The 25,774-nt window shown below is 48.4% G+C and overlaps 2 pseudogenes; one reads left to right on the forward strand and one right to left on the reverse strand.

Moving 5' to 3' along the window:
* Positions 1-8,646: 8,646 nt before the first annotated feature.
* Positions 8,647-9,437, reverse strand: LOC107524556 (TIP41-like protein pseudogene; annotated as a pseudogene).
* A 4,185-nt stretch (positions 9,438-13,622) lies between these two features.
* On the forward strand, positions 13,623-14,436 carry LOC107524555 (omega-amidase NIT2 pseudogene; annotated as a pseudogene).
* The last annotated feature ends 11,338 nt before the right edge of the window (positions 14,437-25,774 follow it).

Below are 25,774 nucleotides of genomic sequence, written 5' to 3' on the forward strand. Positions count from 1 at the left end.
CCCAGGGGCTGTGCAGGTGGGAGTGTGCGTCCTCCCCAGCAGCTGTGCAGGTGGGAGTGTCCCCTCTCCCAGGGGCTGCGCAGGTGGGAGTGTGTGTTCTCTCCAGCAGCTGTGCAGGTGGGAGTGTCCCCTCTCCCAGGGGCTGTGCAGGTGGGAGTGTCTCCTCTCCCAGGGGCTGTGCAGGTGGGAGTGTCCCCTCTCCCAGGTGGCTGTGCAGGTGGGAGTGTGCGTTCTCCCCAGCAGCTGTGCAGGTGGGAGTGTGCGCTCTCCCAGGTGGCTGTGCAGGTGGGAGTGTCCCCTCTCCCAGGTGGCTGTGCAGGTGGGAGTGTGCGCTCTCCCAGGGGCTGTGCACGTGGGAGTGTGCGCTCTCCCAGGCCGCGCGCTGCTGGTGCTGGGACATAGTCACACACAGCCGCCTGTGCTCAGCTGGTCCAGTACAGTGCCACAAAGGGAAGCCACAGTGACTGTTCACCTCCTCCATCTGCCCTGTTTGCTCACACTCCCACCCACACCCACACACGTTTGTGCCATGTGCATCATGGGCAGAAAACCACTCCTGGGAAATGGCCTGTGGCTGCTGCATCTTTGGGTATTTGTGCAGTGAAACAGGCTACAGGTGTGTATTTCTTGGGCAACTAGGCAGACAGCAAATTTAGACAGTATTTCCACTTTAGACTTGTTCAGCATTTAGTACTTCAATAGCCCTTTCGTGTTTGTATGACACAAAGGATGGGCAGAGATGGCTCTGTTTATAATTAAACAAAGGGAAATGCAGTTTCTCAGCTATTCTGCGGTCGCCCTAGGGACAGCAGAGCCCCCCTCGAGTGGCCCCATTCGCCTCGGAAGTACTCTGAGCAAGTAACCACCGGGCGGTTCTTTGGTGTTCTTGGCGGGCAAGTAAATGTACATCATATAGCAAATGGGGTGCCATTCACATAAGTAAATCTGGGTTGAATCCACCAGTGCCCATCACTTCCTAAGGAAGATGCCCCTCAGGCAAAGGGTCATGGTTACCACAAGACACAGCGCTGTCCTTGGTTAAAGTAAAGCTCTAATGATAGGGGCCCCTGTTCCCAGTCGGGGCCTGGAGGCTGCAGGCCCAGCCCCGTCCTGGGAGAGGCCTGAGCTCGGCCCATGCGTCCTCGGGCCGCCCTGCTTGGGCTCTGCGTTAGTCTCCTGGGGCTGGCTAAGCACACGCGCCTGGCCTCCTCGGTTGAATCCAGCAGAATCCTGGAACGGAAGCAGGTGTGTCCTACGAATTGCCAGAGTTCCCAAGATCCCTGAAAGGCGAGGGCAGCCTTCATGGGCCGCCCAGGGAGCTCTGAGCAACTTGCTGACGACGATTTCCTATCTGCCCTTGTTTTCAAGTAGAAGTTGGAGGCAGAGCCTGAACCAGCTCACCTTGCTGATGAACGCGCCGAGTGAGGGCCGTTCCTGTGTTGCCTCCTGCGTCTCCTCCTGTTGAAGTAACCGATGCGCTTTGATCTCCCCAGGGCTCTGCCTTGCCTTGCGGTTGGCTTGGGCAGTGGCTGTTTAATTACTACAAGGCTTTGTTCACGAGAGACACTGAGGCCGTGGGATGTCTGAGGGGTGTTTAGCACTATCAGCACCCTGTTTTTAGTGATTACCATCAGCGATGCAGCACAGGCTCTGGGCAGTGGTGTTGCCCTTTCCCCTCCCTCCATGTCGGGTCCTGCTCCCTTCAGGTTAGAAAGAAGGAAAAAATGTCATCTGGAAAGATGACCATGTGGCAACTTATTTTTATAATTCAAGGCAGCTCCTTTACTGCCATTTCTCTGCTGGGGGACATAAATGGGGAGGAAGCCTGTGTCCTGTAAGAGAAACGGGTGGTGGTGTGGGGCAGGTCTGGCCCTGCAGGGTCCTGGGAGGGGACTGAGGCATCTGGGGTGCCAGGTGGGGCCCCCCAGCACTGCAGGGTCTGGGGAGAAGCTGTCCCAGCCGGGCCAGGCCACAGAATGGGGGTTTTAGATCCATTTTAAATTGGGAGCCCAGAGCACAAAGTGAATGTGGAAAGTTGATAAACAGAACACAAGGTAGCATCAGCACGTTGTATCATTTCGTTTTCTGTCCTGAGGTTTTCAGAGGCTACAATATCCATGTTTCTTCCCATCTTCTGTCGGCCACTGCCCAGTCGTTTAACATTATGTGGTGGTTCTGCAGATCCTGTTTTTAATGTATTTTATATAAAAGACACATGTGATATGCAAGACCCAGAAGAGTGAGGAGTTTTTAAAAGACCTAAAGAGAAGAGAAACAGCCTTGGGAGCTGTTTCGTGGACTTGAACTCCAGCTGATCTAGATACTGCCCCGCCCCGCCCCCCGGGCCAGCTTTCTGAGGAGCCGCAAACTCACCCTTCTCCCGCCCTGCCTCTCGCCTCGGAAATGCTGGCCTTTGGTGCCTGTTCTCCATTCTGCTGTGGTTCTGTGGCCTTTGTTGAGATCATCCAAAGTAGAGGCGCAGGTGTCAGACAGTACACTTCCCAAGGCAATTAGCCGCCTGGCAGCCACGACGTCTGCAGCCCTCCTTCCCCGCAGGGACCTGGCGATTCTCTGAACGTCCCCGAGGGAGGCAGGCATTTCACTCGGCGTGGAGACGGAGGGCTCAGGCCGGTACGTACAGCCCCTTTGCCGGATCCAGCCCAGTGCCCCCCATTCCAAAGCTTAGGCCATGTTGAGATGAACCACCAAGGACGCAGCCACATTTTTGAAGGATGTTTAATATCTCAGTTGCCCAGGCCCACTGGTGCTCCGCTTCTCTGACTGGCTAGTGCTTGCTGCTAGGTCCGAGCGCTCACTCCTTTAACTCCGCTAGTTGGATGGGTGCAGTGGACACCCTGTAGCCTGCTTCTGCGCAAAGCGTCCAGGCTGCGCGAGCCCTCTCGGGACGCAACGTGCCAACGCTGCTGGGTTAACCAGTGACAAAGTGTGTGATGTATGACTGTAATATTTCTAATAAATATATTTTCTTTGTCTGATTATGAATTTTCCCCAGTGACATTTGTTAATATTTTCTCCAAGTGCCCAGTTTATGTTCAGTCTATTTTCAGACAGTGTCTTCATGCCCTTGTGATTCCGCACTGCAGCTGCCCTCAGCTGGCATTACCAGAGGTCCCCAGGGAGGCCTGGGGCCATGGCGGCTTCGCAGCCTGCGTGCTGGGACTGCAGTCTCCGGTGAAAAGCATCCTCGGGGCCCAAACACGGTGCTGCAGAAGTGGGCGCTGCGGACAGCAGGCACCCCACTCGGTGCATGTACTGTGACGGAGCGCTCACTGAGGCCCTGGGGACAAAGGCTTGTGTCCAGCAGGGGGATTATGCCAGTTGATGTGAATGTCGACGGCCGGGGTGCCGCTGTGCTCTGACGCCAGTATGTTGTGCGTGCTGACTGATCGGGTGGTGTGTGGCTGCTCAGGTGTCACTCCGAGGCCGGCTTCGGTTAGGCAACCGGCTGTGCCCACTGAGAGGAAAGAGGAAACCCCCTCTAGAGTCTTCACCTCTCCCTCCTTCCAGGGCGCTCCACTGTCACTGCCCTTTCTCTCCTCAGGGACTGCATCTTCTCAGAGCGGCACAGCCTCTGGCAAGAGCTGAACGCACTGACCAGGACCCCGGCCACCACTCACTCTCGGTGGGCTGTCAGGTGGTGGGACTGGACCCAGGAGATAACAGGTCTTGTTGGTTCAACACCTGATTACCTGCAGCCGTGTCCCGCTGCTCAGTCTGCTCCCACGCATAAGCTCACGTGGACAGACACACGGACACACATGCACGCACGGGCATTGGGTGGATGGCCAGTGTCTCTGCACTTGCAAACTGATCCCTCCACAGCGTCCCACTGGGGCCCATCAGGGAGGCCCGGCCGCCTCTGAATGAACACGTCCCCGGACAGTCGTGTCCAATGTAATGGCTCAGATGTGTTCAATCAGGTATCAGGCAAGAGATTCCCAGCGGGGCCTGATGCGCGGCGGCATCTGTGGTCACAGGTCTGTGGGTAGTGGCCCTAAGCTGCCACGGAGAACTAGCGGCTCCGGGCCGTGGGCCGCGGCTGCTCCCGGCACCCTCCAGGCTGCTCCCTGCAGGCGGACTGCGCAGTTACTTGCTCATGAGACTGCAGCCTTCCGTAAAGTCATTGCTGGGTACACTTTGCTTAATCGGTGGGAACGTCCAGCTGCCGTGAACTCTCGTTCTGACTCGGAATTCCACACCGAACTCTGGGGAACAGAAGCCTGCGCAGCAGCCCAGTCTCAGGCTCAGGGCAGCCTGTGAGCAGTCGTGCCCAGCGCTTTCCAGCTGGATGGGAAAGTCCTGGGACTGCAGATGGGAAAGGCCCTTGGGGAGAAACTTGAAACCAGATTGCCTGAAGATCTTCATCATCTGTCCTTGATTTAAGTATTTTTATTTGAATTTATTGGGGTGACATTGGTTAGTAAAATTATATAGGTTTCAGGTGTATAATTCTATAATACACCATCTGTATAGTGTATGTTCACCACCCCAAGTCAAGTCTCCTTCCATCACCATTTATCCCCCCATACCCTCTTCTGCCTCCCCCACCCCCTTTCCCTGGGGTCATCACCACACCGTTGTCTGTGTCTATGAGTTGTTGGGGTTTTTTTTCCTTAATCCCTACACATTTTTCACCCAGCCCCCAAACCCCCTCCCCTCTGACAACTGTCAGTCTGTTCTCTATGAGTCTGTTTCTATTTTGTTTGTTTTGTTCGTTAGATTCCACATATAAGTGAAATCATACTGTACTTGTCTTTCTCTGACTGGCTTATATCACTTAACATTATGCTCTCCAGTTCCATCCATGCCGTTGCAGAAGGTACGATTTCCTTTTTATGGCTGAGTAGTAGTCCATTGCGTAAATGTACCACAGCTTTTTTATCTACTCATCTACTTGGGTGGCCTCCAAATCTTGGCTATTGTAAATAACACTGCAATGAACATAGGGGTACATACTTACTTTCAAATCAGTGTTTCGGGATTTTTAGGATAAATTCCCAGAAATGGGATCCCTGGGTCATAAGGCAGCTCCATTTTTAATTTTTTGGGGAACTCCATACTATTTCCCACAGTGGCTGCTCCAGTCTGCATTCCCACCAGCAGTGCATGAGGTTCCCCTTTCCCCACACCCTCGCCAACACTTGTTCTTTGTTGATTTGTTGATGGAGCCATTCTGACAGGTGTGAGGTGATACCTCATTGTGGTTTTACTTTGCACCTCTCTGATGATTAGCGACTTCTGTCATCACAAGTAAAAATGACTCAATACATTTCCTTGCAGAATCTCAGCCTCCAAAACTCTTTAAGTTAGTTTGGTCTAACTCACCTGCACTATGAAAACCTCAGTTTAGATTTCTCTAAAATATGAAATATAATCCATAAAATATTTAGTCTGGACACCTAGCAAGGTTGGCCAAGAAACCCCATCACTCTGCCCACGTATCCATCTGGGTTACTGTTTATACCACTCCTTAAACTGCATCATTAACCTTATATCAGAAAAATGAAGCAGAACAAAATGGAACGTGAGAAAGCCACAGCTTTCCTTTACTGTCCCACCTGACCTCAGGAAGCTTGGCCATCTTTTGAGAAGTCTTATCCTAGAAGACACATCCGGCAGAATCAAGTCAGTCTTGGATATTCTTGGGCCAATAGGACTTCAGTGGGCTCTTCTGTTGTCAGGAGCAGACCCAGACAGGCTGTCTCAGGCCTGGGGACGCTCATGGCAGCAGGAAAGCGAGCCAACTCATCCTGGGGAGATACTTCAGACTCATGTTTAATTCCCACAAAGTCAACCACTTATGTTTGTGTAAAAAAAATTGAGATAAAAATAATAAAGTGGTCTGCCAGTGTGTGTCAGTTGTGCATTGTCCCGTGCACTGAAGGGCGGCCGATTCAGTTCCTGGTCAGGGCACGTGCCCAGGCTGGGGCTCAGTCCCCAGTAGGGGGCTTGCAGGAGGCAACTGATCAATGCTTTGCTCTCACATCGATGTTTCTCTCCCTCGCCCTTCCTCTCTAAAATCAATAAAAAATGTTTTTTAAAAAAGAATGACTATATCCACCTTCCATTCTAGTCAGTGACCTTGTGCCCCAGAGCAAGCAGGGTGGGGGAAGACATATGCTGTTCCCTCCAGCTGCCTTTGTTCCTATGGGACAGTCACCGTGTATCTTACATGTTTTTAGTGTGACTTCAGCGTTAAGGCTATATTTGTTTGCTTGTTTGGGGTACAGTATGGCTCCTGACTGCAAGCCAACTACTCCATCTGATGCTTAACTCATTCCTTCAGGAAAACTTGATCATGTTGTGCTCATTTGAGAGAGAATTTGTAGACATTCAAGATGGTATCTCTTTAAGGAGTTTAAGGGTAACTTTGACACAGAGATTTTCAACTTCAACACTGACTTCAGATCCTAACTGCTTAAAGAAATGCAACTCTCAAAGTTCAGATCTGCTGAGGCCCAAGGAAGTACTTTTCCGGTGCCCCCCTCTCAAAGCTGGGGTCAGGGTCCTCCCTCTAGTGCTGCGTTCCTGAAAGCCTGTGCTACATTATTATATTAGTCTCCTGTTGCCGCTGTAACAAAAGACCACAAACTTAGTGGCTCCGAACAACACAAAAGTATTATCTTACAGTTCTGGGGACAGAAGTCTGACATCTCACTGTTAAAATCAAGGTCTTGACAGGGCTGCAACCCTTTTCTGGAGGCTCTAGGGGTGAATCCATTTCATTGACTGTCACCTTCTGGAGGTCATCCTGCTTTCCTTGGCTCATGGCCCCTCTCCTTCATCTTCAAAGCCAGCTGTTGCATCTCCCTGGCCATTCCTCTGCAGTCACATCTCCCTCTGGCTCTCTGCAGCTGGGAAGAGCTCTCTGATTAAAGGACCCATAGGATTAAATTGAGCCTATCTGGGCAATTAGACTATTCTCCCTGTCTCAAGGCCCAGTCCCTTAATCCCAGCTTCAGAGTCCCTTTTGCTATGTAAGATAACCTATCCAGAGGTTCCAGGGACTAGGGTGTGGGCATCTTTGGAGGCCATTGTTCTACCCACAACAGTAATCTTTTCTATGTCCTCCTAACAATCAGTGGAATCTTTTTGTATTTCTTAGCTGTAATTACAAGCTAAAGAATCAGGCCTGCCATGGGGCCTCCCCATCCTGCCCGCTTGGATACTGTTTTTCATACCAGATCCTCTCACAGGTGACTAATTGACCAATGGTTATCTGCCCTTGGTCAGGTTCCTATCCCTGACCAGTCAGCAAAGATGGGGTGTCATGTGGTACCAAAATGCAGCCACCCCACTCAAGAACAAGCCAAAGCCACTCTTGCAGACTAGAGCTGTCCCCCTCCAAGGCAGTGGTGGCAGCGGCAGGCCATGTTATGACGTGTTGCGTGGAATGGGAACCAGGCTTCTATACAAGCCCCAGTTAATGGGTGATAAAGCCTGGCATTATTGTACCTGGCAACCCAAACCCAGGGGCTGAGTAAGTTTCTGACTCAAAGGGCTTGGACACCACTGGCTGAAGTAAACACTAGGGCATTTTACAGACAAGGAAACTGAAGCACAGAAAGGTTCAGTAATTTCTTAAAATAATTTTTCAATTAGAGAAGATGTACAATATTATATTAGTGTCAGGTATACATCCCAGTGATTACACATTTATATAACATGAACTGATCACCCTGATAAATCTAGTACTCATCTGACTCCATACATAGTTATCACAATATTATTGACTATATTCCTGTGCTGTGCGTTACATCCCCATGACTGTGCTGTAACTACCAGTCTGTACTTCTCAATCCCTTCACCTTTTTCACCTGTCCCCGAACCCCCTCCCATCTGGCAACTGTCACAATGTTCTCTGTACCTGAGTCTGTTTCTGTTCTGCTTGTTCATTTATTTTGTTTTTTAGATTTCACATATAAGTGAAATCATCTGGCGCTTGTCTTTCTCTGTCTGACTTATTTCACTCAGCACAATACCCTCTAGGTCCATCCATGCTGTTGCAGATGCAAGATTTCATTCTTCTTATTCCATTGTACACAAGCACCCTTCTTTACCCATTCATCCATTGAGGTTGCTTCCATGTCTTGGCTATTTGTAAATAATGCTGCAGTAGACATGGATGCATATGTCTTTTTGACTTAATGTTTTGGGTTTCTTTGGATAAATACCCAGAAGTTAAGTTGCTGGGTCCTTCTTTGTTTCTTGTTATAACCTTTGTTTTAAAGTCTATTTTGTCTGGTGTAAGTATTGCTAACCCAGCTTTTTTGTTTGTTTCTATTTTCAAGAAATATCTTTAATTCTGTGTGTCTTTCAACCTCAAGTGGGTCTCCTGTAGGCAGCACAGATAAGGGTCTCATTCTCCTATCCCTTCAGTTGCCCTCTGTCTTTTGTTTGGAGCATCTACTCCATTTGCATTTAAAGGTATTGTTGCTAAATATCTAGTTATTGCCATTTTATTATTCATATATTTTACCTATTTTTCTTCTTCCTTTTTTTTTTTTTTGAGTGGAATCTGCCTGCGACAATCTTTTATTTTCCTTTAAGGCTACAGAAATCACATAGACAAGGCAATTAATTCTCATAATAAAAATACCCCTGTCCACAGAGCCAAGGTCTCCATTAGATTCCACGGTGAGTATGTGGTATGTCACACTCTGTTCCACAGGTACATTTTCTTGTGACTGCGGAGTTATGATCAATTCTTTCTGGAAATATGAGCTACTCACAAACTGATTTGTAAATGTTGTTATATTTCATTAGGTTCTATGAAGAGGAAGGTGAAACATGTATTAAATTAGCAATTTTAGCTCTACTATGATGTCCATTCTTGTAACACGTAGATCCTGTTGGCTTCGTGATAAAGTCTTGTATCATTTTTCTGATAAGCATACCATTGATTCTCAAGAAAACCCACCACAGAAAAAAAAAAGCTGGAAGGCATTATTCTAATTTCAAACTAAGACTTGAAACTCCATAATCATGAAGTTCATCCCCAAACAGGAGTTCTTCAAAAAACTTACTCTGTTCTCTGGCTTTCAATTTCTATCTGTATGATCTGTTGTAGGTACAACATTTAACTTAAGTCCAACTGTACGGCTTAATAACCTCCTTGAGCATTCACCCTCTTTCCTGCTTTCCTGCCACTTTTCCATACAGGCTTCTTAAAGCACTCCTTGGTAGTCGTTTACACATCTGAATGCACGTAAGCATTAAACTCAATCCCAGAGCCAGAACCATACTGGATTCTTAAACCACGTTGTCTCCAAACATCATTTTGGGGAGAGATGTCACATGTAATTCATCAACTTCTCCACGTCCACTCTCCACATGATGTGGGTGTTGGCCACTGTCAGCTTCCAGGACCTAAAGGAGAAGTCCTGGTGGCTGCTCTGGAAGCCATGGACCATCATGACTGGGTGGGGCCTGCAGCTTTTTCTTCTTAAAGAAGTTCCTTTATTATCAAGAAATGTTGCCCGGCCGGGTGTGGCTCAGCAGTCGAGCATTGACCTAGGATTCAGGGGATCGCAGTTCAATTCCCAGTGAGGGCACATACCCAGGTTGTGGGCTCAATCCCCAGTAGGGGGACATGCAGGAGGCAGCCGATCAATGGCTCTCTTATCATTGATGTTTCTATCTCTCTCTCCATCTCCCTTCCTCTCTCTGAAGTCAATAAAGACATATTTAAATATATATATATTAATGCTGGTTTGATGGTGATAAATTCCTTTAGCTTTTTCTTGCCTGGGAAGCTCTTTAATTGGTTGTTCATTTCTGAATGATAGTTTTGCTGGGTAATCTTGGTTGTAGGTCCTTGATTTTGATCATGTTCACTATATTTTACCAATCCCCTCTGGCCTGCAAAGTTTCTGTTGAGAAATCAGCTGACAGTCTTATGAGAGCTTCCTTATAGGTAACTAACTGCTTTTCTCTTGCTGCTTTTAAAATTCTCTCCTTGTCTTTACTTAACCTTTGGCATTTTTAATTATATGTCTTGGTGAGGGCCTCTTTGGATTCATCTTGTTTGCAACTCTCTGTGCTTCATGGACTTGTATGTCTCTTTTCTTTACCAGGTTATGGAAGTTTTCCATCATTATTTCTTCAAATAGATTTTCCATTCCTTGCTCTCTCTTTCCCACTGGTTACCCCTATGATGCGAATGTTGGTATGCTTGAAGTTGTTCCAGAAGCCCTTTAAACTATTCAATTTTTTTTGGATTTTTTTTTTTTTTTTTGACTGTTCTGATTGGGTGTTTTTGCTACTTTATTGTCCAAATTGCTAATTCAGCCCTCTGCTTCATCTAATCTACTGTTGATTACCTCTAATGTATTCTTCATTTCAGTTATTATATTCTTCATTTCTGACTAGTTCTTTGTGTGTGTGTGTGTGTGTGTGTGTGTGTGTGTTAATCCTCACCCGAAGATAGTGGAAGAGAGAGTGGGGGAAGAGAGAGAGAGAGAGAAATAATCTATGTGAGAGACACATCAATTGGTTGCCTCCCACACATGCCCTGACTGGGGCTGGGGATTGAGTCTGCAACCAAGGTACGTGCCCTTGGCCAGAATCGAACCTAAGACCCTTCAGTCCATGGGCTGACATCTAACCACTGAGCCAAACTGGCTAGGGCAGTTCTTTGTGTTTTTATCTCCATGTTTATGCTTCCTCTCTCTCTGTTGAAGTTCTCACTAACCTCATCCACTCTCCCCCTATGATCACTGAGCATCCTTATAACCAGTGTTTTGAACTCTGCATCTGGTAGACTGCTTGTCTCCATCTTGTTTAGTTCTTTTTCTGGAGTTTTGTTCTGTTATTTCCTTTGGGACGTGTTTCTTTTTGTCTCCTTTTTTGGCTGCCTCCCTGTGTTTGTTTCTGTGTGTTATGTAGAGCTGCTATGTCTCTTGGTCTTGGTAGGGTGGTCTTATGTAGTGGCACAGTGGCATTGCCTCCCATCAACTGAGCTAAGCACTCCAGGTGCACTACCACCATGTGAGCCATGTGCAACCTCCTGTTGTAGTTAAGTCTTGATGGATGTTGGCACGTCAATGGGAGGGATTTACCTCCCAGACTGATTGGCTATGAGGACTGACTGGTACCATAACAGAGGATCTGCTGTGCAGAAGCCGACCCCACAGAGCAGGACTCACTTTGGTAGGCTCCGGTGTCCAACCAGTCTGCCCCTGGAGTGTGCCGTATGTGGAGGTGGTCGGGTGATGCTCTGGTGTGGTCTGAAACTGTGCACTGTGTGCTGCCTCTCAGGCCTCCCAGGAGGCGCAGGCCAAGATCAGCTGCTGCGTGTGCCCTGTGCAGGGCCACCCAGCTTGAGCTACAAAGCAATCTGTGGTTGGCTGCTACTTGTGCTGGGCTTGGAGGTGCCCAGAAGAGGCCAAGCTATGAACCAAGGCTGATTGGTGCTGGTGCTGGGCCTGGGGCACACAGACACTAGATGCTGCTTGTAAGATGTTTGTGTACCTTTGAGATATTTTAGGAAATTCACAGCATAAGCCAAAACAGGCTGTTTTTATGGAAAAGCCACTGGAAGCAGCTTGTGTGGCCCCACATGTTGGGTGGGGCAAGGTCTCAGGGAATCACCAGACTGCGGTGAACAGTGATAGCCAGGTTGATTGAGACTCAGATATGGTGCCTGCCTGCTGGCTCTGTGGGGGAGCGCTCAGCAAAGGAGCAATGGTCTCTACCAGTACTTCTGTCTGGGAGAAAGCTGCCCCTCTAGCCCTTGCCCCAACACCAGATAATTTAGTTCCTCCATGAGTGTTCCTGGCGCCTTTTGAGCTGCTGCCCCATGGGCCTCTTAAGAGGCATTTCTGGGACTCTAGCAGCCCTTCATCTTACTCAGCTATGGCCCCCACTGGTTTTTACAGCCAGAAGTTATGGAGACTTCTCTTCCTGGCACTGGAACCCTGGACTGGGAGCCTGGGGTGGGGCTGGGACCTGTCGCTCCTCAGAGGGACCTCTGAAGCTGAGATATTCCTCCAGATTTTTAACCACCACACTGGTTGTGGGACCAGCTAGTTCCATGTCTCCACCCCTCTTACCAAACTCCATGTGGCTTCTCTTGTATATCCTTTATTATAGGACTTCTGTTCAGCTAGATTTCAGGTGGTTCTGAATTATGGTTGTTCCGTAGCTTTGTTGTCAATTTGATGTGGTTGTGGGAGGGTGTGAGTACCACCTTTACTACTCTGCCATCTTAACTGAAAGTCAAATCAATTGTATTTTTATTCAATAGCAATGAACAACCCAAAAGTGAAATTAAGAAAATTTCATTTATCCAAAAGAATAAAGTTACTAGGAATAAATTTAAAGAAGTGCAAGTCTTGTACAATGAAAACTATAAAACATCACTGAAAGAAATTAAGAACACCTAAATAAATGAAAAGATATTCCATGTTCATGCATTGGAAGATTTAATATTGTTGAGATGGTAGTACTACTTGAATTGATCTACATATTCAATACTATCTCTTTCAAAATCCTTGCTGACTTCTAGTGCTGGCCAGTGTGGCTCAGTGGTGAAGCATCGCCCTGTGCACTGAAAGGAAGTGGGTTCGATTCCCACCCAGTTAGGTTGTGGATTTGATCCCCAGTCGGGGTGTGTGCAGGAAGCAGCCAATAGAAGTTTCTCTCTTACATCGATGTTCTCGCTCCCTCTCTCTCTCCCTCTCCCTCCCTCCCTCTCTCTTCCTCTGTCTAAAAATCAATAAAATTTTTAAAACTTTTATATATCTTTATCCATTTCAGAGAGAGGGAGGGAGAGGGAGAGATAGATAGAAACATCAATGATGAGAGAGTCATTGATCGAGCCCACAACCTGGGCACATGCCCTGACCGGGAATCGAACCACGATTTCTTGGATAGTAGTCAATGCTCAACCACTGAGCCACGCCTGGCCAGGCAATAAAAAATATTTAAAAAAAAAATTCCTGCTGATTTCTTTGCAAAAATTGACTAGCTATTCCTAAAATTTATATGGAAACGCAGGAGATCCAGAAGAGCCAAAATAATCTTGAAAAAAGAAAAAGTTAGAGAACTAATACTTCCTGATTTCAAAATAAAATCGGTACAAATCTGCAGTAATCAAGACATTGTGGTGTTGGCGCAAGGCAGACATATAGATCGATGGAATAAAATTGAAAGTCCAGAAAGAAACCATTACATTATGGTCAATTGCTATTTAACAAAGGTCCCATGACAATTCAGTGAGGAAAAGAATAGCCTTTTCAACAGATGGGATTGGGACAACTGGGTATCCACATGCAAAAGAATGAATTTAGACCCCTATATCATACCACATACAAACATTAACTGGAAATGGGTCAAAACCCTAAATGTAAGAGCCACAACTATAAAATTCTTAGAAGAATACATAGGTATAGATATTGTTATCTTGGATTAGGCAACAATTTCTAAGATATGACACCAGAAGCTCAACTAACCAAATAAAAAATAGATAAATTGGACTTTATCAAAACTTAAAACTTTTGTACATTAAAACTTTTTGTACATCGAGATAGTGAAAAGACAAAATGGGATCTTAGGACAGGGCTTTAGCCTGCCCCACACAGCTACCTGGGTGGGCCCAGATGCCTCAGCTGAAACTGCCTCAGCACAGAGCTTCCAGGGGAGCCGCAGCCACTTTCCACTTGGCCCTCATCCAACTTCAGGTTTCTTCCATCAAATCAGATCATGTCACTCGAGACTGTGGTCTTATCCAGAAGGAGCCAGAATAGTTCCTCTGCCAGAATGTTTTGATTCTCCATATGGCACAAACTATTTTCTTAAATATGCAGAGAAAATTTCCGGTGAATCCACACACTCTCTGAAGTAGCGAAGGAGGGCAGCATCTCTCTCATTGGAGGTTCATTCCAGAGAGGATGCTGGGAAATTATATGACACCTGCGCTGTGTTTGGAACTTTACTGGTAAAGCAAAAAAGGCTCCATCAGTTTGACATTGATGTTCCTGGGAAAATTACATTTCAAGACTCTCAAACATTGAGTCCTGATGATAGTTTTTCCATATTGGAGACTCCTTACTGCAGTGTGGGCCTGGGCATCTGCCATGACCTCCACTTTGCAGAGCTCCCACAGATCTGTGCGCGGAGAGGCTCCCAACTGTTGGTATACCCTGGAGGTGTTAATTTAACCATTGGACCAGTCCCCTAGGAGTTGCTTCAGTGAGGCCAGGCTGTTGATAATCAGGTGTATGTGGCCACAGATTCTCCTGCCTGGGATGACAAAGCCTCCTCTGTTGCCTGGGGAATCCCTGGGGGAAGATCCTCACTAAAGCTGGCACTGAAGAAATGATCGTGTATTCAGACATAGACCTGAGGAAGGCAGCTGAGATTCAACAGCAACTATGCATTTTTAGCCAGAAGTGATCAGATCAGTGGAGGTGAAAAAGCAATTCCTTCCTTCCTTCCTTTCCTTCCTTTCCTCCTTCCTTCCTTTCCTCCTTCCTTCCTTCCTTCCTTCCTTCCTTCCTTCCTTCCTTCCTTCCTTCCTTCCTTCCTCCCTCCCTCCCTCCCTCCCTCCCTCCCTCCCTCTTTTAATTTCATGCGTTTTCCTTCCTGGGAACTCTGTTGAGATGCTGAAGCTGGAGTCCGCTGATATTCTCTGCATTACATTATATAGTCAAGCAGGACTCAGGCCAGCATTGAAGAGCAGGAGAAGGGAGTGGCTCTAAACCTTGTTTCATACTCGGATTGCCTCAGAGCAGTTGGTAGAGTATCAGATATGGGTATTCTGGTGGTAGGTTCACCTAACACCAATGTATTCTGTCGCAAAGCGCTTATCTCATTGCTAGGCTGAAACCCACCATGTGGAAACTGGTCTGGCACGCTCGTTTTCCGTCTGTGCGAAGCTGTAGGAAGCAAGGTGATGGATTCTTGGTGTTTGCTAGAGATGGGAGCCCCCACTGCAGCTTTTAAGAAGGAGCTAAAGAGTCAACCCAAACCCTCCTGGTTGTGGGGAAAGACTGTCAAGAGTGAGCCTCCTGGGAGACAGGCGGTGGCAGCGTTTGGTCAGATGACTGAAGTGTGTCTCTGTGAAACAATGTCTTTCTTGATGGGAGTAAGTGTCTGAAATGTTTTTCTTTTTCTCCCTCATGATACTTTCTAGCTTGATAAAGGCGAGTTTTTAGCCTAGTGGTTCTCAGAATTCTTTTGCACAGTTAAAAATTAAGAATTCCAGTGACTTTTGTTTATGTGTGTTATAGCAAGTGGTGGGCTGATAAATGTTTAACAATCAGCTGTTGAGAAAAAGCCCTGATTTTGTAGCAGCATTTGCCTGTTTCCGTGGTGTAAAAACTTTCCCCACGGCCAAGTCCCATCTATCAACATGACTCCTCTACACAGAGTTTGGAATAGATGTGCACCGTCTAACACAGGAATACATCCATGAAGCACCTTCAGTCAAGGTAATGATACACGCCCCCCCAGAAAGTTTCCTTGTGCTCTTTTATAATTCCTCTAAGCTATTCCTCTTGTCCCCAGGCAATCACTGATTGGCTTTGTCACTCTAGATTAGTTTGAATTTTCTATAATTATGTAAAAATGGAATCATACCGCATTTACACTTTTTTGAATTTTTATGAGATTATTTGAGCCAATACTGATGACAATTGCTGGGAAGTAAAACCTCAACTGCTTGCACCATACTTACACTTTTAGTTTGTCTTTCACTCATCATCATTTGGAGATTTATCCGTGTGTGTGTAATTCATTCCTTTTCTATTGCTAAGTAGGAGTCCACTGTAAAGATGTACTATCATTTCTCATTCACCTGTTGATAAACATTTGAGTTTCTAGTTTTGGTTGTACAAATAAAGCTCCTACAAATGTTAACCCCCAAAAAAGACAAAAATGGGAGAAACTATCGGCAAATCACATATCTGATAAGGCTAGGATCCAGAATATATAAGGAAAATTTATAACTCAATGATAGAAAGACAAATAATTCAACTTTTGCAATGGGCAAAGGATTTGAACGGACATTTCTCCAAAGCCGATCCGCAGTGGCCAGCCGCCCGGCTTGTAACGTGCTGGGCAGAGGGGAGGAAGCGGCGCCGGCGCCACCCTCGCCCGTGGGCGGCGGAGCGGCTCACCCAGCTGCCCGCCGCCAACGTCCACAGCGGCCCGCGGCGGGGACGGGTCTGCCGCGGTCCTTAGTAAGAAAAGGGCACGGACGCTTTTCTCGCACACGCTGGTTCTGCCCAGTGTGTGGTCAGGTGTCAGATGTCACGTGGCCAGAAAGGATGCGGGGAGGGCTCCTGAACCCGGGAAGCGCGGCGCCGGGTGGCTCTGGGCCGCGTCAGGCCCAGGGACGGCATGTGGCTGAAGCACTAGGCCGCGGGGGGAGCAAGGTGAGGGGCACGGAAATCAAACCTGGGCACCTGCTCCGCGTCTCCGCTCGCCCGGCCTGTGCGGCCCCAAGATGGCGCAGAACTCTGCTCACTCCGCCCTGGGCTTGGCCAGGGGCCGCCTGCAGCCTCGGGGCCCTTGCGGGCGCCGGGGCGGAGGAGGCCCCAGCCCAGGCCTCTCCCCTCGCGGGCGGGAGAACAACCCTCTCCCCCTGGGAGGCTTGCTGCACATCCACGAGGTCCCGGCGATGGCTCTGGAGATGGCTCTGGTCCTCCGCCGGAAACGAGGCCTTGTTCCTGGAGTTCGTTTCAGCGACCTCGGGTGGAAAAAGCCACTTGTCACCAGTGTGGTTTGCAAAGCCCATGGTCTGAGGAGGCCGAGGAGTGCTCGGGGACCTTCAGAACCTTCCGTCAGCGGGAGCCCCTCCAGGCGGCTGCGAGCCTGGGCGCAGCCGCAACACGCACTCCCCAGGGTGGGCGGGGCTGCTCTAAGCCAATCAGACAGTCCCGGCCCCCTTCGCCAGTGATTGGGCTAAGGGATGGGCACGTGACTCGTGCTGGCCAACGGGGTGTAAGGAGGGGCGTGGGCGCGCGTTGGGCCGCCCCTCCCCTCCTGCTGTGACCTCTGCGCTGCGGAAACTCGTGTCCAGAGCTGTGGGCTCTGCAGCCGTGAAAAGGTAAACCCAAGGTGAAGACCGACACGCTGAGGGTGACGGGGAAGGGGAGGGAAGAGCTTGTGTCTGAGCCCAGCCCACCCCAAGAACAGTCCTCTGCGCTTCCTGTTCAGTGGCACCGTGAAGGCCCCAAGGTGGAGGCCGGGTTGCGCACCGCCCTGGAGCGCAGCGGGGGCGCCGGGCAGAGGGCGGAGCCGCGCGCCTTGGGGCCGAGGCGGCCTTACTTCCGGGCTCGTCCGCCCAGAGCCTGGTGGAAGAGAACCTCGGCAGGGCCTCCTCCTGGTGTCCAGGGCAGGGGCAGGGACCCTCGCGTCACCTCTTCGAAACTTTGCTCCTCATGGAGCGGGGAGCTGGATCCAGGGATCTCTGGGGTCGCCCTGTCTCAGCCTCCCGTGAATCAGAGTCCAGAACAGAAAGGCAAACCCTGCATTAGCCACAGGAAACAAGACCAGGCGGCCGGGGCACCTGCTGCGGCCGCCAGGGCTGGGCCAGCGAGGGGAAGGCTCGGCTCCGCCCTGTTGTTCCTGGCATCTGGGTGACAGCTTGGATTCTGGGAAAAAATGAAAAAGTTAGGAAAGGAGAATTGTCACCCCCTTGAGAATAAAAGCGGTCCTGGGTGGGCTCTGGGATGTCTTTTGTCTGTGCTGTTTTCACATATTGTAAAATTGATGTGTGCTCATAGTACAAATGCAAACTCAAGGAAGGTGGGTTCAAGGCAGTAAGAGTGCCGTCCCCAACCTTCCTAATCCCACCCTCCACAATCCAGTTTTGGATATGGTTCCAGGCATTTTTCTGTGCTTAAACGTAATGCCATCTATTATAAAATCGGAGATGCTCGTGGTGACATATCCTATAAAAACACAAAAAGGGTATGCAACCTGGAATCAGTGAAATGGAGCATATGGATTTATACATATACAGATTTTTAAAAATTGATTTTAGAGAGAGGAAGGGAGAAACATTGATAGAGAAAAACATTAATCGGCTGCCTCCCACATCCGTCCCTACCAGGGATCAAACCCTAAACCCAGTATGTGCCCTGACCAGGAATCAAACTCACTACCTTTTTGGTGTATGGGATGACATTCCAATGAACTGAGCCACCCAGCCAGGGCTACATATACAGATTTTTTAAAAACAAAGATAGACTTTATCTACACTGTTGAGACCTGTTTTTAACAACTGTATCTTGTGGACATTTCTCTAAGAACACATTTTTCCCAGTCTTTCTTACAGATGTCTAGTATTCCATACTACTGTACACACACAATTTATTTTTACTACTCTTCTATTCATGGAAATTCCTAGTTTATATTATTATTATTATTTTTTACTTTTTAAATTTATCTTTATTGTTGAGAGTATTACAGGTATACCATTTTCCCCCCCAAATGACCCCCTCCACTTTGTTCCCACCCCCTCCCCAGGCCTTCACCCCGTTATTGACTGTCCATGGGTTATGCATATATGCATATAACTTCTTTGGTTAATCTCTTCCCACCCTCCACCCCCCTTCCCTCTTTCCCCTGAAATATGATCGTCTGCTGCATGTGTCAGTGTCTCTGGATCTATTTAGTTCATCAGATTCTTTTGTTCATTAGCTTCTTCTTAAAGATGACCCTTCAACATTTCCTGTAGTGCTGGTCTGATGGTGATGAACTCCTTCAGCTTTTTCTTATCTGTGAAGCTCTTTATTTGACCTTCAATTCTAAATGATAGCTTTGCTGGGTAGAGCAATCTTGGTTGTAGGTCCTTGCTTTTCATCACTTTGAATATTTCATGCCCCTCCCTTCTGGCCTGCAAGGTTTCTGTTGAGAAATCAGCTGACAGTCGTATGGGTGCTCCTTTGTAGGTAACTAATTGCTTTTCTCTTGCTGCTTTTAAGATTCTCTCTTTGTCTTTAACCTTTGGCATTTTAATTATGATGTGTCTTGCTGTGGGCCTCTTTGGGTTCCTCTTCTTTGGGACCCTCTGTGCTTCCTGGACTTGAAAGTCTATTTCTTTTCCCAGGTAGGGGAAGTTTTCTGTAATTATTTTTACAAATAGGTTTTTAATTCCTTGGTCTCTTTCTGCCTCTTCTGGCACCCCAATAATACGAATGTTGGGCCTCTTGAAGTTGTCCCAGAGGCTCCTTATACTATTTTCATATTTCTGGATTCTTTTTTCTTTTTGCTCTTCTGGTTGGGTGTTTTTTGTTTCCTCATGTTCCAAATTGCTGATTTGATTCTCAGCGTCCTCTACTCTACTGTTGATTTCCTGTAAATTATTCTTCATTTCAGTTCCTGTAGCCTTCATTTCAAATTGGTACTTTATTATGTTATCGATTTTCTCAGTTATTTCCCTAACCATCTGCTTAAACATCCTTATAACCAAAATTCTGAACTCTCTGTTAGCTTGCTTGGATCTGTTTCATTTAGTTCCTCTTCTAGAGATTTCTTCTGTTCTTTCCTTTGTGACATGTTTCTTTGCCTCAGCATTTTGGCTGCTTCCAGGTGTTTGTTTCTATGTATTAGGTAGAGCTGCTATGTCTCCTGGAATTTGTAGAGTGGCTTTGTGTAGTAGGTGTCCTGTAGGGTGCAGCCTCCCCAGTCACCTGAGCTGGGCCTTCTAGGTATTCCCCTGTGTGGACTGTGTGCACTATCCTGTTGAAATTGAGCCTTGGTTGCTGTTGGCGTCCCTGGGAGGAACTGACCCCCAGGCCATTCAGCTGTGAGGACCAGCTGCAACTACAACCAAAGAGCTGCTGTGCTGGAGACACCCCTGTGGAGCAGGATTTACTTAAGTGGAGCTTTGGTTTACCAAGTGCGCTCCTTGAATGTGTCATTTGTGGCTGTGGTAGGGTTGTAATCCAGTGTGTTCAAATCTGAGCACCAGGTGCACTGTCTCTGGGGCCTCCCAGGAGGTGCAAAGGCAGCCTCTGCCAGTGCCTTGCCCAGGGCCACCGAGCATGAGCTACACAGCAAACCATAGTTGGCTGCTCCTTGTGCTGGGCTTGGAGGTGTCCAGGAGAGGCCAAGCTATGAGCCAATGCAGGCTGCTACTAGTGCCAGGCCTGGGGCCGCTTATCAAGCCATATGGGGCCCGCTGCTGCTTGTTTGAGAGACTTTAGGAAAGTCCTAAGCATGAGGCTCCAGAGGCCACTTGCACAGAAAAGCCACTGGAAATGGCCTGGATGAGCTGCAGGTGGGGAGGGGCGGGGCCTCTGGGAATCACAGGGCGGGGCCAAAGGCATGAGTCAGGCACTGGCGATTCAAATATGGCGCCTGCCTGCCGCCTGTGTGCAGGGAGGACTCGCCAAAGGAGCAACGGCCTCTGCCAGCCCTTCTGCCTGGGAGGAAGCCACCCCTCCACCTCTCTCCCGGATTTCAGGCAGGTTAGTTTCTCCCCGAGTGTCCCAGGTTCCTTTCCAGCTGTTGCCTGGCGCTGGGGTCAGAGGGAGTGTCTGAGTGAGTCCGTGCGGGGGCCCTTTAAGAGGAGCTGCTGGGGCTCCCGCAGCCTCCGAGACCCTCAGCGACAGTCCCCGCTGGTTTCACAGCCCGGAGTTGTGGGGATGTCTCTTCCTGGCCTGGAGCCCTGAACTGGGGGCCTGCTGTGGGGCTGGGACCCCTTCCCTCCTCCGGGAAAACTCGACTGCTGAGATTCCCTCCCGGGTTTCAACCTCGGCACCGGGGGTGGGCCTGGGGCCGCGTCTCTGCAATTCAGCCCAGATCCGCCCGAGTCTGCGCACCTCCTACCAGTCTCGATGCTTCTTCAGCTCCCTGGTTGTGGGGCTTCTGTTCAGCCAGATCTCAGGAGGCTCTGAGGGATGGTGGTTCTGTATTTTAGTTGTAATTTTGATGTGGTTGCGGGAGGCGGCGGGTGCAGCTGTTACCTACGCAACCATCTTGTTTTTTCTCAAGGATGACCTAATTTATATTATTTTTGCTGTTACTCTTGTCCATAGCTCTTCCTAAATATCCAAAAGTACTTCTGTGGTGTAAATTTCTACAAGTGGGAATGTTTGACATTTTTATATGAACATTTAACATCACATCACTCTCCAGGAAGATAGTACTTATGATACCATTGTAATTAGCCAGTTAATAATAATGGGAAAGGAGCAAAGAAAAGGCCAGATATTACAGGCATGTCATTTGGGCAGCTTCACCAGGAAGCTGCAATTTCACACTCCCCAGGGAGGGAAAGGATCCAACAAAGGGAAGACAGACCCATGCCCAGTCAAGTTGGGGTGACAAGAGAAGGTGCCTATCAGTGAAACTTGGGGACAGAGTTTGTACACCAGAATGTGTGTGGCCACTGCAAGTTCCCAAACATTTGGGAATACATAACCCTCTAAACAAATTCTCTCTCTTGTTGCTTCTCACTCTTGTGTTCTTGGGACTCTTTATGTTTGGGGCACGCTCTCTTGATTCTCTTGCATTTGCCCGTATGGCCCATGGCCATTCAGACCCCACACACAGTGGACTAATGGACTGTAGCTAGTCTGATGCTATATTGCATTATGTAAATATGGAAAGAAAACTCTGGACACTGGTTCTGATTTTAGCTCTACTGAAGCCCCAGCTACACTTCTTCTATGACTGGACTGAGGGAAAGGATGCTCTGGAAACCCAGGGGTGTAATTCCATGGAAATAAAGCTTTCTGCTATATCTCATCCTCCCATGCGAGTCTCAGGAAATTCCTTTTCTCCAGATTATTGCAAGAACTCCACCCCCCAGCAGCAACCAGGTAGATGAGCCCCTCTTCTGCACTCTAGCACCTATTTATCCATTCCCAGCAGTGTGATGCATTTCTGCATAATTTTGTCAAAAGAGGACATCATCAATATTTTTTATTTCCTCCAACTTGTTAGGTAAATAAATATATATCATTGCTTTAATTTACATTTCTTTGTAGAGAACTCAAGCTTCTCTTCAGTTTTACTAATACTTTGCATTTTTTCCTAAGAATTGTCTGGGAATCCATTTTTTGACTGGACTGTTTGTCTTATCCATTTTTTGAAGCTCTTTGTATATCAGTTATTCTGTAATGAATATTATGTATTGCCTACTATGTATTACAAATATTTTTCCCAGTCTGTTTTTAATCTCTTAATTTTGTTTATGTGTCTTTTGTCATACAGCAGTTTTTCATTCTATGTGGTTGGGCATGTCAGTCTCTCTCCCATGTATGGCTTCTGGGTTTTGTGTGTTACTCAGAGAGTAAGAATCTAATCTGTCTCTTCCCCCTACCCGAGGGGCAAGGCTCCCACACCGCGGTGACCGCCGTCCTCTCCCCAGGTGGAAATGCCTCCTTGCTTAGCTCCTAAGGCCCTGTCTTAATACCGATGCATTCCTGGGCTCTGTTCCAATTCATGAATCCATTTTTTCTGTCCTCTTGCTGGCACTACTGCTTTGGAAAGTTCTGCATCTTTCCGGTGTGTTTTGACATCTGGCAGCGGGCGTCCACCTTCATTAGTCTTGTGCAGAATTTTCTCGGCCTTACTCTTCTCTGAAGAGCCCTTGTCAGGTTTCCAACAAGCCCTGAACAAACACTCAGGTAAATATTATGCAGTTCGGCAGAGACTATTTTCTTTAAATGAAGAAATCTGGAAATTTTAATGATAGTTCTGAGATTTGGCACTTGAGCTTGAGGTCGGGAAAATAACCATAGCATCAGGCTGTTGTTGGTGAGCGTTGTGTTGCTGAGCCCTGAGCTAAGGAAGCTAAGTGCCGGGGAGCCCAGCTCCACCCGGCACAAATCACCACCCTTGGGGTCCGGGTGTCTCTGTGTGAGACCTGAGTGTGGCGAGTGAGAAAGCAGGTGCCCCACTGAAAGGCACTCAGACACCCTGGATGTCATCACCTCAGGTGCCAACCACCTTGATTCCTTCTGGGCCAGAGTCCCTCGTAGAGCACTATGGTCAGGAGACAGATTTGGGTCCAATGTGTGGCTGTGAGGCCATAGCGTAGCCTCAGTTTCTCCAAGTTGACTTTTTTTAAAAAGCCATTTCAACCATTTCTAAATGTTCAGTTCAGTGACATTAAATACAATTGCATTATGCAACCATCACCACCACCCATCTCCAGAACTTTTTCACTTCCCTAACTGAAACTCCATCCCCATTAAACACTAACTGCCCCTCCCCCAGCCCCCAGCAACCCCCCTTCCACTTTCTGTCTCTATGAATTTGACCATCTAGGTATCTCATATAGGTGGAATCATATAGTTTGTGTCCTTTTGTGTCTCGATTATTTCACTTGGCACAATGTCTCCAAGGTTCATCCATATTACAGCCTGTGTCAGGATTTCCTTCCTTTTTAAGGCTGAGGAGTCCACTGTGTGGACAGACCAGGCTTCCACCTTCGGGCTGTAGTGAATAGTGCTGCTGGGATGGGGACAGGCATCATGGTGGCTTTTGAGGCAGGGTGGAAGGAGGTAAGCACAGTGCTTCTTGGCCACCTCCACAACCAGGACCCCACCCAGGCCAGCCCGCTGGAGCCAGGCTGAGAACAGCGCGTTCAGTGAGCATCTTCTCTGATGATGCACGTTACAGCCCCAGCTGGTCCTGGGATCCACCTCAGGGCTCCGGGGCTCACCTGGGGCTTCCACTCTACCTACTGCTCTAGAAAATACTCCTGACTCTCCAGGTTTGGACTGGATTCCACCTCATATTCCACACTGTTATGATCCCCATATGGCTCAAAACATTCCTTTATCTGAACCAAATATTCACTTCTTCCTGACCCCCAAATTTCTGCTGGGCCACTGGGAACTGATGGTGTCACCAGAAAATGACCCAAATCCTCAGCCTCTTTGCTCAACTTAGTTCCAGTTACCCTCTCACTCTGAAATTGCCCCCCTCCCCCGCCCAGGGTGCTTCCCCTGACTCTCTCCAAAGAGGCAGATTTTATTTCACAGGCTCTGCATCTGGGAGGATCTGGAGCTGCCGGGTGCCCCTCCTCAGCCTTGGGAATCTTCCTCCCCTCTCCTCCCATAATAATGAAGCATTTTCTCTCTGAAAGGCATGCCTCAGGCTGCAACACTGGCCCCTTTCCTACTGCCGTCATCTGCTTTCGTCAGTCACTCTTTTAGCACCACACGCCCTTCCTCTCACCAAATGCTGTCATCATTCTTGGTGGCTTCTACAAATGTCTTTCCCTGAATCCTCTCCCTATATTTCCCAACTTCCTGGTCAGTACTCTTTCCCTCCAACCACCTGCACAATCTTCACCCTGGTCAACCCGTCTTAGAGTCACTACCAGTAGCTGAACTGTTCCAGAATTTCTGTCCCACCCCTGCCTGCCCCCTTTCCGCTCATTTCCTCTGTAATACCCCAACCCTGCCCAGCGGATGTTCAATTCCCTGGGCCTCTGTGCAGCTGCACCAGCTGTGAAAGTAAAGACGTATGTCCACCCATGGAGACAAACAGGTACTGCCCCAGGCCCCAGCATTCCTGCTGCCTGGGCCTCCTGCCTCCCACATCAGCCTCCAGGAGCCTCATGTGGGATTTCACAGCCTGCCAACCTCAGGGCCCTCACTACCCAGGAATCTGCTCTTTCCATTGCTCCCTGTCCCCCTGCATCTGCAGATCACCCTTGTTCCAAGCAAATGTGCCGTATCCTTCCATGCTTTAAGAAAAAAAAAGAATGAAATGAGAAGCCCTTCCTCACCCACACCCCTTCCAAGGACAGCCTTCTCTCTGTTCCCGTTTACAAAATGCCTCCAAAGCTGGGTCTTCACTGGCCCCCACTTCCTTCTTACACGTTCTCTCTTCTGCACCTCCGTCAGCCTTAGGGTCCCCTCCCTGCCCCTAAGACCATCTGGTAAAGTCACCAGCAACTCCCATCTCGCCACACCCAGGGTCAGTTCTCAGCGCTAATCTTATTTAACCTCCTGGTTGTGGCTGTCACAGCCTGTCACTTCCTCTTTTTTGAAACACTGGCTTCCAGAGATGCCACAGTCCACAGTCCTGGGGTCCTCTGGTCTCCCTGCCATTTCCCAGCAGCTCCTGAGCCAAATTCCCTTGCTCTTCCAGCTGCTGCATGTTGGAGGACCCAGGAACCATCTTCATGTGGTTTTTCGCATTTTCTTCTGGGCTCCAGGCTCCTATAATTTCCTGTCTCCTCAACATCTCCACTTGGATGTTGAAATGGCATCTGAAACCTGACTCCAGATTCCCCACCCTCCTGTCTCCTCCAGTTCAGCAAGTTGCACCAGGGTTCAACAGATGCTCCATTCAAGTACCACCTGTCATCCTGAAACCAGACGCAAAATGGGTCCGGGCTGCCTGTCACTACTTGAGCCAAATTAAGCAGAGACAAGGCTGAATCATATATGAGCATTTATTCCAATAAGGCAGCAGCAGTATGGGGAGAGCAGCAGGTCCTCCTGTAAATTCTGCTCTAACCCCCCCCCCCAATCTGGTTGATTATATATGAGTAAGGAATAAAGGCTACATGCAAAGGGGACGAGGGGGGAGGGCAGGATAATGGCTGCAGGGTCTGTGGTCTCTGTGTCTCCTTCCAGGATCCTGAAGTCTGATAACAAGGTAGTTAATTTTCAATGGTGTTAAAACCCAGCTCCGCCAGTTTCAGGGACCAGGGAATGGTCAGTATTCCTGAGGCAAACTCCTAGAGGAGGGTCAGGGTCCAGGCACAGCAACCAAATCGAAGTGCAGCCTGTGCTTTGTTCTCAAATTGTATTTTCTTTTCTGAGAAATG

Source organism: Miniopterus natalensis, chromosome 17 (assembly GCF_054644295.1).
Source record: "Miniopterus natalensis isolate mMinNat1 chromosome 17, mMinNat1.hap1, whole genome shotgun sequence".
Lineage (NCBI taxonomy): Eukaryota > Metazoa > Chordata > Mammalia > Chiroptera > Miniopteridae > Miniopterus > Miniopterus natalensis.